Consider the following 11,985-nt stretch of genomic DNA (forward strand, 5'->3'; position numbering starts at 1 on the left):
CAACAGTTATATATACCTAGGTCGAGAAATCAACATGATGAATGACCTGACACCTGAGTTGCGCAGGAGGAAGAGAGCAGCTTGGAATGCCTTCAAGAGCATTGAAGAAATAACTAAAAGGACAAAGAACCTCCAGCTACGAGCACATCTCTTTGATTCCACTATTCTTTCTGCATTAACATATGCCTCAGAGACCTGAACCCTACGAAAACAGGATGAGAACGCTATTCGGGTCTCTCAAAGAGGAATCGAAAGAACTATGCTTGGAATATCACGATTCACTCAAATGAGAGATAGAATCCGGAGTTCTGATCTTCGTCAACGCTCAAGAATCAGGGACGCTGTCTCATTTGCCAAGACATCAAAAATCAGATGGGCTGGACACGTAATGAGGTTTACAGACAACCGCTGGACTAGAGCCATTACTGATTGGATTCCACGGGACATCAAAAGATCACGTGGACGCCCACCTATAAGATGGTCAGACTTCTTCGTCAAGACCCTAAATGATCGGTTTGAGGCTCTGCATGTTCCTAGAACGAACAGATACCATTGGGCTACGCTAGCACGCAACTGGGATGAATGGAGACGTTACTGGCACCCGCTCAAATAAATCGATGAATAACGGGGATTAAGTGATTAAGTGATATATTAATATGACTACGCACCAACATCTCATTATGATGAAAGAGAAATCGAGAAGTTCTACATGGAGCTAGAGAAGTTCTATAAAGAAGACCACACCTTCTACAAGATCATTGTGGGTGATTTTAATGCCAAGATGGGACCGAGAAGATCAGCTGAAGAACTTCACATCGGGACCCATGGCTTAGAATGGAACGAACAGGGTGAGAGACTGTCTGAGTTCATCATGTCGACCAAGACCATTCATGGTAACTCACAGTTCCAGAAGGCAGAATCTAAACGATGGACATGGGAGTCTCCCAGTGGACGATTCCACAATGAAATAGACCACATCATATTCAATTGGCGGTTTTGCCTGACCGATGTCGCTGTTGTCCCAAAATTTCGAACGGGATCGGACCACCGTCTCCTTCGTGCAAAATTCTACTTCACAGAGCTGGGAGAAAGGGCTGCAAAGTTCAAAAAGAGAACTCCCAGAATGACCACCAACTGGGAACTCTTTGGTACTATTGCGGCAACATGGGAAGATGCCATTGTTGACAACATTGACGAGGAATACGATCGACTGGTTCAGCACCTCCATGAATGTGCGAGGAACGCCAAGAGAGAGATAGCCACAAAAAATCGCCTATCTTCGAAAACTCTTGAGCTTCTTCGCCAGCGTGGTTTGGCACATGCCTCAGGCAACCGCAAGCTAACGTCCGAGCTCGCAAAGCAGTGCAGAGATGCGATCAAGGAAGACCTCAAAGAGAGAAGAGCAGAAGTACTGGTAGATGCAGCAGAAGCCGGGAAAAGCATTCATAACGCCCGCCTGTCCTTTGCCAACTACAAGACCAAGATGACTGCCCTCCGACGTCCTGATGGATCCATCACATCCTCCAGAACGGCAATGGAGAAGATTATCCATGACTTCTACTCAAATCTCTTCGACAGCCATGTCCACTTGCCGACATACCAAATTCCACAGGATGGATATGTCGTTCCCAACGGTTCTCCCTTCCGAAATCCGACACGCCATTTCGTCGGTAAAGAAGCAAACAGCACCCGGCCCAGACAAGGTCAGACCTGAACACCTGAAGAACCTGCCGTCAGTACTCATCAATACACTGGCTCGGCTCTTCACTCGCTACCTGTCTGAATGCAAGGTTCCGTCCCAATGGAAAACCAGCAGGACCGTACTACTGTTCAAGAAGGGAGACATCCATGACATTGGCAACTATCGCCCGATCTGCCTATTGTCTGTCATCTACAAGTTGTTCACTCGAGTCATCCTAAATAGGATTGGCAGAACACTAGATGAAGGACAACCATGCGAGCAAGCCGGGTTCCGCAAAGGATTCAGCACCATCGACCATATCCACACGATAACCAAGCTCATTGAGGTTTCTCGGGAGTTCAAGATGCCGCTCTGTTTAACGTTCTTTGATTTAAAGAAGGCCTTTGATTCTGTTGAGACGGAAGCGGTCATTGAAGCCCTAGACAATCAGGGCATTCAAGCCCAATACATCAGGATCCTCCGTGAGCTGTATTGCGGATTCACTACCAGGATCTCACCATTCTACAAAGAAGTGATCGTTGATGTCAAGAGAGGGGTGCGGCAGGGTGATACCATTTCACCGAAACTCTTCAGTGCCACCCTCGAGAACATCATGCGACGACTGGAATGGGAATGAAGATAGATGGTCGGCAACTACACCACCTCTGATTTGTCGATGACATTGTTTTAATAACACCAAACATCAGCCAAGCGGCACAAATGCTGGCCGACTTTGACCATGAGTGTGGAAAGGTAGGACTACAGCTGAATCTTATGAAGACAATGTTTATGAGAAACAGCCTCGTTCCTGACGCCCCATTCGCTCTCAACGGAACGACCATCTCTGAATGCAACAGCTATGCGTACCTAGGTCGAGAGGTCAACATGACAAATGACCTGGCACCCAAGCTGTGCAGGAGGAAGAGAGCGGCTTGGAACGCCTTCAAGAACGTCGAAGAAATAGCTAAGAGGACGAAGAACCTCCGGCTCCGGGCACATCTCTTTGATTCCACTGTTCTTCCTGCATTAACATATGCCTCAGAGACCTGGGCCCTATGCAAACAGGATGAGAACGCTATTCAGGTCTCCCAAAGAAGAATAGAAAGAGCTATGCTTGGAATATCACGTTTCACTCAAATGAGAGAAAGAATCCGGAGTTCTGACATCCGTCGACGATCAAGGATCAGGGATGCTGTCTCATTTGCCAAGGTGTCGAAAATCAGATGGGCTGGTCACGTAATGAGATTTAAAGACGACCACTGGACTAGAGCTGTTACCGACTGGATTCCACGGGATGTCAAAAGACCGTGTGGCCGCCCACCTACCAGATGGTCAGACTTCTTCGTCAAGATCATGAACGATTGGTTTGAGGCCCTTCATGTTCCCGGAGTGAACAGATGCCATTGGGCTACACTAGCACACGACAGGGACAAATGGCGACATTACTGGTGCCCGCTCGAGCAAATCGACGACTAACGGGAAGTTAAGTGATTAAGTGATTATTTTTTAATGAATCACTATGAGATAGTTATAGACTTACAAACTTTCGTGATTACGTTTCAGTCATACAATGATCGAGTACCCATCCCCCCACCAATGCCCATTCTCCACCACCAATATTCCCAGTATCTCTCCCACCCACCCTCTGTGGCAGGTACATTCCCTTTTACTCTCTCTCTCCTTTTGGGTGCAATGGTTTGCAATACAGGTAGTAAGTAGCATTCATGTTTTGTCTATAGTCTACATTCAGCACGCATCTCCCATTCTGAGCGAGCCCTCCAAGCATCATTCACTTAGTGGCCCCTTCTCTATCCCAACTGCTTCCCCCTCCCCCCCCCCCCCATGTGAGGCCGGCCTCCAAGCCCTGGAGCGGTTCTCCGGCTGTTATCTCTATTATCCTTAAGTGTTAGTCTCCCATTCTGTTACCTTATATTCCACACCCTGTGTGCCCCTCCCCCAATCCCAAAGAAACAGTTTGTACAGAGAAAGAGAATGAGTAAAGGATAATTGTGGGAATCTTGATTTATTAATTACTCAGTACAATAAGCACCTGAGTAATCAATAAATTCCCTTCTGGTTGAGGAACACTCCCTGCTATTTGCAAACCTAAAAGAAGATTTCCGAGTAAAGTTTCAACCTGTCCATATCTTTGGCTTTTGGGGAAAGGACAAGGTAAAAATGTCCCTACCCAGAAGAGCTGCTGATTCATAATTTTGAATTCAACTCTTCATTTATTCACTTCTTTTGGGCCAGTTTCACCGCTGTCAGATCTTTCTTCCTTTTTTTTCCCCTTTTGCTTTCCCCCCCCCCCCCCTAGTTTTGGGGCCAAACCCAGCAGGCTCAGGAGTAAGTCCTGGCTCTGTGCTCAGGGATCACTATTTTTTTAAAATTTTTATTAGTGAACACCAATTTTTGTGCTTGGGTTTCAGCCATATAATTATAGAGTATCCATTTCTCCACCAGTGCCCATTCTCCACCATCAATGATCCCAGTATCCCTCCCACCTCCCATAGCCCCCATCCCACCCCGCCCGCCTCTGTGGCAGGGCATTCCCTTTTGTTCTCTCCTTTTGGGTGCTGTGGTTTGCAAAAGAGGTATTGAGTGTCAATCATGTTCTGTCTGTAGTCTACTTTCAGCATGCATCTTCCATCCTGGGAGGATCCTCCCTCAGGGATCACTTTTGACTGAACCATCAAGACAAGTGCCTTACCCGCTATGTTATCTCTCCAGTCTCCTTTCTTCCATTTCTACACAATTTGGGGTAGCAGGTAAACACTAAATGCTTCCTGCTAAATATGACAGCATGGGAATTTGGAACAAAAGAGGATGGTGTGTTAAGAGAAATAACATTTTAATCCCAGTTTATAGAGGATCTAGGATAAGCAGGGCCTGTTTTCCATGAGATTTTTTCCACCTCCCCTTTTTCTTGCACATGTAAGTAAAATAATCAGAACTTTAGAGATATTAAGAGGGTTTCCATTAGGTCACATTTCAAGGTATCCTCTAGTATGGATTGAATCCTAGTGAGTATTTAAGAAAACAAGTATAGAAGCTAGTCTTATCCACCTGTAAATAGTCATGTATTTGTTGCTAACTGCTCATTTATGTTTATTTACTTCTGTCTAGAACATTTTTCCTCTCCTTTTCTGGAATACAGCCATGTTCATTCTTTTTCACATTGTCTGGAACTCCTTTTCTCTTTGAAGATGGACTTGAGGAGCTGCAAACAGAGATTACAGGGTCCTCAAAAACAGTTATCATCTGATCCTTTACAGGAAAAACAGATGCTGACTCCTCGCTTCATACAGGGCTTAAACAAAATGAGGCAAATGGACAGATTTATATTAAGGTCTAAAAAATATGTTATAAATATGTAGGAGAGATCTGACTTAGTAGTAATAATGTGCAAGAAGAAAATAGTTCTTCTCACTTTGGCTAATTGACACCTCTCCGACATCAGCATAATGTCATTCTTCTGGAAAGCTTTCGTCGATTCTCTAGCAGATTTTCACCAATGAATATGGTATTAGCTGTGGGTTTATAGTACATGACATCTGTAGTACATTTCATATGTGGAATGTGTTCCTTTCAAGTCCTATTTGTTTAAGTGCCAATAATTGAAGCCAAGGCCTCACCCAAGCAAGGTAAGTGCCCCACCACAAGCTGTATATCTCTGGCCTTCTATGTCTAGATTTGTTTTGTTTGGGGGCCACACCAGGTGGTGCTCAGGAGCTACTTCCAGCTCGGTGCTCAGTTATCACTGAGCACTCATGGCAGTGGTGGGGGAAATATGATGTCCAGCTTCAAACCAGAGATGTGGCCGCAGCCACATGCTAGACAAGAGCCTTAACATTTTTACTAGCTCTTGGCCCTTCTATCCCTTTATTTAGCTTTTATCATAAATGGATTCTGAATCTTGTCAAATACTTTATTGCCATATAAATACTATCTTATTTCTAATTAAGGGTAAAGCAGAAGATCGCAGTACTGAGATACAGACACAGGAAACCTTATATGGCAACTTAGGAAAGTAAGAACAGATCACATTTCCCATGAACCTTGCTGTAGGCAAATATTTCTCAACGTGGGTGATAGTAGCCCTGGGAGTGAAGATGTAGGGGTGCAGTTAGAACATTTGGGGTGGCACTGATCTTGGGTGCAGTTGGGAGCATTCTTTTTTTTGTTTGCTTATTTCTAAATAAGTAAATACATTTATGAATAAATATTGTCATATAAATACTAATACAAATAGTATCTTAATATTATGTGATTTTTATTTTATTATAGTATATTACATTGATTTGTGTATGCTGTACCATTTTTGCATCGCTCAAATTAATGCTACTTGTCATGATGTATGATTATTCTACTGTATCGTTGAATTTGATTTTCTAGTGAGACTCTGTATGTTCCTTTGGTTCATTAATGATAATGGCTTGGGGCATGTGTGTGTGTGATCCTTATCTGTATTTGAGATCAGGAATCCTTATCTGAATTTGGCCTCAGCATTGCTGACTTCATTACTTCTTCAATTTTTTAAGAGTGAGGCGTACAGGCTTAAGTTCATTGGGTTTTGTTCTTTATAGAGGCCTGTATTGCTGTGCAGCCCATTAAACTGCTCTCTGCCTGGGGGGCCAGGTGTGCAGTGGCTGCAGATGGCACACGGCCTCCTCAGGGGTGGACACAGCCTGTGGCTTGGACAGGCTGTAATAAGGGAGCTTAGAGACAGTCCCTCGCCATGGATGTCTCTATTGCTCTTGTGCTGGCCTCAACCTCAGATTTCAAACAGGTATGTGGCAGGTGGGGGGTGGAGGGTGGGGGGACACCTTGGAAAGTCCCAGATCACTGTGGACCAGGTTCACATTGGCCAAGTCATCATGTCCATCTGTCCCAATTCCAAAACACTGAGCCTGTGATTGTGGCTCTGTGCTGGACCAAGTTCAAGTCTCCTGGATGCTATACATCTCCAAGAAGTGGAGCTTTCGCCAAGTTGAATGTGGATGAGTTTGAAGACTGTGGCTGAGAAGTAGCTCATTCCAGATGACCGTGGGGTCAAGTATATCCCAATAGTGTGAGCCTCTGCACAAATGGTGGGCACTGCATTCCAGAGAGCTCTGGAGATGTCTCCCACTCCCACCCCCAGTCTCTGTTCCCTACCCCAACCCCCACCACCCCATCCCACTCACCACAATAAATCCTGCCTCTTAAACAACAGCAAAATTCCTACTACCTTTGCTCTCAGTACTGCTTTTGCTTCATCTCATAGTTCTGATAACTTCTGATAACTTGTTCATAGTTCTGATAACTGGTTTCCATTTTGGGATCTCCAGATATTCTTTAACTGACTTCCTCACTGAGTCTGTGTTTGCTGAGAAATATATTCTTCAGCCACCAAGTATTTGAAGCTTTCTTGGTTTTGTGTGTGGTTGGTTTCTAATTTTATATAAAAGAAAAATATTAGGTATTAAAAATTTAGGTATGATGTTCATAAATCACCTTTTCTTTGTGTCCTAGCATATTATCTATCCTTGAAAGTGTTTTATGTACATTTGAAAAAAAGTGTAAATGCAGCTGTTTTGCAGTGAATTGTTCTGTAAGTGCTATCAAGGCCATCTGTCCTAGTTAATCATTTAAGGTTATTGTTGGCTTCTTCTGTTTAGTTGATTTATCCATAGTGGTTAGTCGGTTGTTCAGAGCCTCTACTATTATGTGGCTGTCAATGTTAGTCTCTAGTTCTATTCATAATTACTCAGTATATCATGGCACTCCTTCTCTTGCTGCACACATGATATTACAGGTAATATCCTCTTCTACTAAGCACTTAATCATTATATAATGCCCATCTTTACTACTTGTACCTTTTTAAAATGGAAATTCTATCTGACGTGTGCATCTGCCTTTTTAAATTGGTCATTTGCTTATATGTTTTCTCCCCCCAGCTTTTAACATTGAGTCTGTTTCCTGTAAGCAGTACAAAAACATTTCTATTGCTTAAAAATTAATTTTATGACACAAAGGAATCTTGGACCCGAGCAACATGCGGCAGAGATGACCCGGAACCTTTGCAATAGACTCCTCCGCTGGGCCCCTCCAGAGGGGGTCAGGTGTTGTCCCTCCGCCTGCCCTTTCAGTGCTCCAGCGGTTGCCATTTTCTAGAAGCCAACAAGAAGCACCAGGTACGAGTTGCGGTGATAGTAAATCCCAAGTCTCACAGGAGTGAGCTCTCCTTTCCCCTGTCCCAATGGGACGCCGAGATGATACCACACCCATCCACCAACTACTTAAGCTCCCACATGGCCACAATCCAGACACACAAAGGAATCTCAGACCCGAGCAACTTGTGGCAACGATTTCTTCAGCCCCTACTTATTAAAATCTTACAATTCTTAGAGTGACATTATATTCATAATAATCAATGCAAAACACATTGTCTAGCAATTGCATATTCGGCAGGTATAAGGGGTGGTAGGACTGATCTCGAAATATCAAAGGTAACTAAAGTAGAGAAAGAATATTTTGCAAATTGTCTGCCACACAAGCAGAGGGAGGTGTGGAATGTGGGGGGCGACACTGGGGATTTTGGTGGTGGAAAATGTGTACTGGTGAAGGTATTTGATGACTGTATGATCGAAGTTCAAACATGAAATTTTTGTTACTGTACCTCATGGTGAATTAATAAAAATAATGAAAAAATTAATAAAAATAAAATGTTATCACACTTTGTGGGGCTGGAGCGAGGGTATTTGCCTTGCACACAGCCGACCCAGGTTCGATTCCCAGCACCCCATATGGTCCCCCCAGCACCGTCAGGAGTAATTCCTGAGTGCAGAGCCCAGATTAACCCATGTGCATGGCTGGGTGTGACCCAAAAAGGGAAAAAAATTGATTTTGCTTGGGGCTGCCTGGCAAGCTACCCGTGACATATTCAATATGCCAAACACAGTAACAATAAGTCTCTCAATGGAAATGTTACTTGGGCCCGCTTAAGCAAATCAATGAACAATGGGAGGACAGTGCTACAGTGCTTGGGGCTGGAGCGATAGTACAGTGCATAGGGCATTTACCTTGTACATGTCCACCCCAGGTTTGATCCCTGACACTTCATATGGTCCCCCAAGCCCCATCAGGAAGAAGCCCTGAGCACTACCAGGTGTGGCCCAAAACAAAAAAATCAAAGTTTAATTTTTTTTTATCCACACTATGAGTTTTATATAGGTGAATCCATACCACTAATATTTAGGGTAGTTACTGATAGTTGCTCATTGCTATTTTGTTATTTTTAAGCATTTGTTTTTTTGATATTTTCTTTTGTTGTATCTTTTATACCTACTTTAGCATCATCATTTGGTATTTGATTTCCTTTGTTAGTTTTATTTGGGGGTGGGGCAGGGAGTGGGCTACATCTGACTATGCTCAGGGCTTACTTTTTTTTTTTAATTGAATCACCATGAGATAGTTACAAAGCTTTCATGTTTGAGTTTCAGTCATATAATGATCAAACACCCATCCCTCCACCAGTGCACATTCTCCACCACCAATGTCCCCAGTATACCCCTCCTTTCCAACCCTGCCCCTGCTTCCATGGCAGACAATTTCCCCCATACTCTCTCTCTACTTTTGGGCATTATGCTTTGCAATACAGATACTGAGAGGTTTTTACGTTTGGTCCTTATTCTACTTTTATCACACATCTCCAATCCTGACAGATTCCTCCAACCATCATTGACTTTGTGATCCCTTCTCTAATCCAGCTGCCTTTTCCCCCAGCTCATGAGGCAGGCTTCCAACTCTGAGATAGTATTCCTGGCCCTTGTGTCTACTGTCCTTGGGTGTCAGTCTCATATTATGTTATTTTCTATTCCACAAATGAGTGCAGTCTTATGTATCTGTTCCTCTCTTTCTGATTCATTTCATGATACTTAGCATGATACTCTCCATGTCCATCCACTTATAAGCATCATGAACAGGACTGGTGGTGGTACCGTCCAGAACTCTGAGGTGGGACTTGGGCAGAGCTGGGTTTTTTTTTTTTTTTTTAGCAGTTTACTCTTGTCCTTGTGCACAGACATCACTCCTGATGGTGCTTGGAGAGCCATATATGATGCCAGGGATTCCAGCCATGGTTGGCTACATGCCTTGCTCTGGTACTCCAGCCTGCCTTTTCTAGATTTTAATTTCTGAAGAATTTGTTTTAAGGTTATCCTGAGATGTATATGTCAAATCTATCCCTATAACCTATTGAGCAGATTTGATCTTAAATTAATTTTAGAGGGTCCTATTTTTAGTTTTTACTTATTTTAATCATTTTTTTCCATTGAGGTACGTAGAATCACAATACTGTTAATCATACTTTTCATGCAGACAGAATTCCAAAACCACAGCCCTCACCCAAGAGCCCACTTCCTTACACCAGTCCCAGGGGCCCCTCCTGGCCTCCCCCAGTGTATGCTCAGTTTTATAGATAAAATCTTCAGTTCCGATGTCTTTGGTCATTTGTTCCATTATTGTTTCTTTTATATCCCACATAAGGAGGAGATCTCTCTCTCTCTCTCTCTCTCTCTCTCTTTGACCATCTCTCTCTGTCCCTCTCTCTCTTTACTCTGTCTTTTTTCTCGCTTTAAATTGTGAGACTGGTGACACCTACATATATAGAGAAAATATCCTGAAATATTGCTTCACCCCGATTACATTCTTTGAAAGTATGATTAACAGTATTGTGAATCTGCATACCTTAATGAAAAAAATGATTAGAATAAATAAAATCACTGTATCACTGCCATCCTGTTGTTCATCAATTTCCTCAAGGAGGCACCAGTAATGTCTCCTTCGTCCTAGCCCTGAGATTTTAGAAAGTGCCATATTCGAGGCTCTTTCAGGGTCAGGGGAATGAGATGGATCATGTTACTGGGTTTTGGCATATCGAATACGCCACGGGGAGTTTGCCAGACTCTGCCATGCAGGCAGGATACTCTCAGTAGCCTGCTGGGTTCCCCAAGACTAAGAACTAGATAACAGGATGTCACAGGACTGCATTAGCTTCCAGCAGCTGGGTTTTATAATCTCTGGGTCTTGGCTGTTGATGGGATAACACGGCGCCGGCACCGGGGCAGTTGGTGGGTGTAACACCTACATACTGGAAGATGGGGGATCTGGGTGGAGGAGGCCCAGTCCCAATCCGAGCAGGCTTAGCAATTTCAGCCCTGGGTCCTGCATGCCTGGGTTCCTCTGCCAGTTCCTCCATGCATGAGCCTCGTCCGAACAGCGCAGAGTCTCCTGCCCCGGCGCCTAGCTGTCCTCACTGGGGCCCCTTGGAGGGGGGCGGCATGAGTTTCCCTCCCCGCCCCGAGCAGAGCCCCGGCAGCCAAAGACCTCCAGAATCAGCCACAGCCATGCTTAAGACCACTCTCCATATGTTCAGACAAATAAAAACTAGAAATAATTTAAGATCTCGGGTGGCTGAACGCCACTTCTCCCTCTAAGAAGGCACGAATCTCACCATGCCGTTTTCGACATTGGAGAAGAATTGTTCCTCGGAACATGCGATAAAAGAGGTGTCAGAGGCGTCGGTGTCCTAGTCAACACAAACTTGGCCATGAGCATTGATTCATTCGAATGCCTAACAACCCGAATCGGACGTTTACATTTGAATAGATGTGGCTCACTGCCAGCAGTTTCTATCTTCATTGTCTACGCAACAACATCTCATTATGATGAAAGAGAAATCGAGAAGTTCTACGTGGAACTGGAGAAGTTCTATAAAGAAGACCACACCTTCTACAAGATCATTGTGGGTGATTTTAATGCCAAGATAGGACCGAGAAGATCAGCTGAAGAACTTCACATTGGGACCCATGGCCTAGAATGGAACGAACAGGGTGAGAGACTGTCTGAGTTCATCATGTCGACCAAGACCATCCATGGTAACTCACAGTTCCAGAAGGCAGAATCTGAACGTTGGACATGGGAGTCTTCCAGTGGACGATTCCACAACGAAATAGACCACATCATATTCAATCGGCGGTTTTGCCTGACCGATGTCGCTGTTGTCCCAAAATTCCGAACGGGATCGGACCACCATCTCCTTCATGTAAAATTCTACTTCACAGAGCGGGGAGAGAGGGCTGCAAAGTTTAAAAAGAGAACGCCCAGAACGACCACCAACTGGGAACTCTTTGGTACTATTGTGGCAACATGGGAAGATGCCATTGTTGACAACATTGATGAGGAATACGATCGACTGGTACAGCACCTCCATGAATGTGCGAGGAACGCCAAGAGAGAGATAGCCACAAAAAAACGCCTGT

The 11,985-nt window shown here is 44.2% G+C and overlaps 1 non-coding gene across 1 annotated transcript; it reads left to right on the forward strand.

The window, feature by feature from the left end:
- The first annotated feature begins 6,281 nt into the window (after nucleotides 1–6,281).
- LOC130029270 (small nucleolar RNA SNORA70) lies at nucleotides 6,282–6,412 on the forward strand. Its single transcript, XR_008793301.1, has one exon. It is a non-coding gene; the product is annotated as a small nucleolar RNA SNORA70 (small nucleolar RNA).
- The last annotated feature ends 5,573 nt before the right edge of the window (nucleotides 6,413–11,985 follow it).

The sequence above is a fragment of the Sorex fumeus genome, unplaced genomic scaffold, assembly GCF_029834395.1.
Source record: "Sorex fumeus unplaced genomic scaffold, SorFum_2.1 ptg000003l, whole genome shotgun sequence".
Classification (NCBI taxonomy): domain Eukaryota; kingdom Metazoa; phylum Chordata; class Mammalia; order Eulipotyphla; family Soricidae; genus Sorex; species Sorex fumeus.